Consider the following 3,984-nt stretch of genomic DNA (forward strand, 5'->3'; position numbering starts at 1 on the left):
AATACCCCTTTTTATGCTTTGAAAAACGGGGTGTTACAGGAATGATGTATGGACTCTAGTGCCCAAACCTTCACACAAGAACATTATTGGAACAAAATGGGTATTCAGAAACAAGTTGAATGAACAAGGTGAAGTGGTAAGAAACAAGGCTAGATTGGTTGCACAAGGTTATAGTCAACAAGAGGGGATTGACTATACTGAAACCTTTGCACCAGTTGCTAGACTTGAAGCAATCAGGTTACTTCTATCTTATGCTGTTAATCATGGAATAACTTTGTATCAAATGGATGTTAAGAGTGCCTTCTTAAATGGTTTTATTTCTGAAGAAGTGTATGTTAAGCAACCTCCTGGTTTTGAAGATGTCTCAAATCCAGAACATGTTTTTAAATTGAAGAAATCACTGTATGATCTGAAACAAGCTCCAAGAGCTTGGTATGATAGACTCAGTAATTTCCTTCTTGAAAAAGGTTTTGAGAAAGGGAAGGTTGACTGCACACTCTTTAGAAAAACAACCAAAGAAGACATTTTAATCATTCAAATTTATGTTGATGATATTATCTTTGGTTCAACTAATGCTTCCTTGTGCAAGAATTTCTCTAAGATAATGCAGGATGAATTTGAAATGAGCATGATGGGAGAATTGAAATTCTTTCTTGGAATTCAAATCAATCAGAAGAAGGAAGGAACTTATGTTCATCAATCAAAATATACCAAGGAACTTCTGAAGAAATTCAACCTAGATGACTGCAAGATAATGAACACTCCTATGCATTCAACTACCAACATGAGCAAGTCAGATGATGAAGGAAAAGTAGATCAAAAGGTCTACAGAGGTATGATTGGTTCCTTACTCTATCTGACAGCATCTAGACCAGATATTTTATTCAGTGTATGCTTATGTGCAAGATTCCAGTCAGATCCTAGAGAATCTCATCTTACTGCTGTAAAGAGAATCTTTAGGTATCTGAAAGGAACAACTAATCTTGGACTTCTCTATAAGAAATCCAATGATTATGTGCTAAATGGATTCTGTGATGCTGACTATGCTGGAGATAAAATTGAAAGAAAATCCACAAGTGGCAATTGTCAATTTGTTGGTGAAAACCTTATCTCCTGGGCTAGTAAGAGACAAACTACTATAGCTTTGTCTACAGCAGAAGCAGAATACATTTCAGCAGCTAAGTGTTGTACACAACTACTCTGGTTAAAATATCAGTTAGAAGATTATCAGGTAAGCAGTAACAATATTCCTTTATATTGTGATAATACTGCAGCCATTCATTTATCTAAAAATCCTATCCTACACTCTAGAGCCAAACATATTGAAATCAAACACCATTTTATCAGAGATTATGTTCAGAGAGGCATTATAGATATTAAGTTTGTTGATACTGAAAATCAATGGGCTGACATATTTACTAAAGCCTTACCTGTTGAAAGATTTGATTTTATAAAGAAACATCTGAACATGTTTTCAATCTCTGAATGAAAATTTTATTTGGCAATTAAAGTGTAAGAGATTATGTATATCAGAACTTATGTCTCAGAACATCTGAAACACATGCTCTGAAGTACTTAACTCTGATAGAATTTTTTAAAAAACTCAGAGGCTCTGAACTATTTAAATGGAAAACGTTTGGTATTTGATAACTGAACAGTTGTCCATTAAAATAGCAGTTACCGAGTAATTTTCTGCACGTGGTCTACGTGTGTCAGGTAGTGGGTGGTTAATGATGACTTTTGGTATTCAACTTTCTGTCAATTAGCGTAACTTCCCAAATTTGCTATTTTCGTGTTAACTGTGTGCATTTAAATAAAACTTACACAATACACTTGCACACTTCTCACTCTCACAACCTACACTTTCACTTTCTCTCTAAACCTTCAACAAATTTTTTTTCTCTCTCATTAGTTCCAAACCCTACCCTAATCTCCAACAATGGCTGGTGCTTCGTCTTCTTCGTCAACAAAGATTCCACCGTTTATGTTCAAAAATCTTCAAATCGTTGGGAACGAAATGGAGTTTCCAGAATCTGAGCTCATATTTCTTTCTGAAAAGATGATCGACTTTGACAGTTTAAAGGCAAATGGGTTCGATGTGAAACATTACTTCTCCGCTCAAGGATGGGATAAGTACTTCAGCATGCTAAATGGTCCTATTTACCCAGATCTCTTGAAGAAATTCTGGATGAAAGCTAAGGTTTTTGACAAGCATGAAGCTAAGAAGGAAGAACTTGCTGCTATTGAGAGGAATCCTAGTTTAAAAGGTAAATCTAGGAAAGAAATGGGTTTATTGGAATTCACTGGAAAACAGATTAGGTCAAACATCTGTGGTATGAACCTAGCTTTCTCACCTATTCATTTCAATGCGTTGCTTGGTTTGGATAACTCTGGGATAGAGTTGGATGTTTTTGAGAAGGACACAAGGTACAGAGATGATCTTCTGGCTCTGATGTGTACAGATTTGAAACTGAAGGGTAAAGTCAAGGGTTTGACTGACGTCTGCAGAGTGCTGTTCAAGATCATACTAGCTGCTATCAGTCCAAGAGTTGGTGGTACTGATACAATTTCCTGGACTCATCGTCATCTGATCTACTTTCTTCTGAAAGAAATGAAGGTGAATCTGGGAGAATACTTCTTTGAGAGGATCTGTGAGGCAATCTTCTTAAGCAAATCTCAGAGGAAGACAGCTATAGCCTATCCAAGATTACTCTCAGACCTTCTATATCAAGGTCATGTTGTTGAGAATCTGAAGAAGTTCCATCCAGAACTTGTTGAAAAGAAATTCACTCCTGAGATTCTGAATGCTAGCTTTCTCACCAAGATGCGTCTCATCTCATCAAAAGTGGTTCCACCTCCACAAGAGTTTACAGCTAGTCTTGAAGATCGTCTGTATGTGGATGGATATCCAGTAATCTCTGAAATGGATGCTGAGCACATCATCCAAGACTATCTGGAAGTTCTGAGAAAAGAAGGATATACTGTTGATAAGAGTATGGTCCCTCCAGCTCCTGTAAACATGTATAATCCTAAGAGGAAACCAAAGAGGAAAGCTGAACAAGAAAAACCAGATCTTCTGGCTCAGAAGAAGGTTAAGGTAGAAGAAGCTGCTGCTGAGCAAAGAACAAAGAGGAAACATGAAGCTTTGACTGGAAAAGGTGCTGCAACATCATCAAAGGAGCCTATTATTGTTGATGATGAAGAGGAAAGTGAAGAAAGTGACTCCTCTGAATCAGAAACTGAGTCTGATGAAGAAACTCTGAGTACTAGGCTGCGTCAGAAACATGTTCCTGATCCTAAAGGTAAGTCTCCTAAGTACATCTTTAATGAAGCTGAAATTGGAATAGGTTATACAAAACCACTTAGGACTATACTTCCTGAACCCACAATTATTCCAACCTCTGATAACCCTCTTTCTGAACTAGAAAAACATCTGAGCCCTGACCCTCTCAATAATCAACCTCTTTCTCATGAAACCCACAAATCTAGCTCACCTCCTAAACCAAAATCACCTCTACCTCAACCTCAACCTCAACCACAACAACTATCACCTGACATTCCACCATCTGAACCTCAACCAGATATTCCAACTGCTGAACAAACCTCTCCCATCAAACAACCCTCTCCACATAAATCTCCTGAACCAACCCCTGAACAAATTGCTCCTGAACCAACCCCTAAACATAAATCTTCTGAACCATCTCCTGAACACATTTATCCTGAATCAACCTCTGACATCTCATCATCTGAATCAACTCCTGAACCCAATCCTAATCCAAGTACTAAGCATACCTCTCCTGCACACACTCATACTTGTGCTCCTAACCCTTCAGAAGCAGACGTTGTTATCATTGACAACCCTGCTAATGGTCCAACAAAACTCTCTACCATTCCCAACATCTCACCCTCATCCTCTGACCCTTTTGGTAACCTTTCCAATCAGCTGTATGATGATCTACTTAGGTTATCCCATATTCAGGACAA

Source organism: Trifolium pratense, linkage group LG5, assembly GCF_020283565.1.
Source record: "Trifolium pratense cultivar HEN17-A07 linkage group LG5, ARS_RC_1.1, whole genome shotgun sequence".
Classification (NCBI taxonomy): Eukaryota; Viridiplantae; Streptophyta; class Magnoliopsida; order Fabales; family Fabaceae; genus Trifolium; species Trifolium pratense.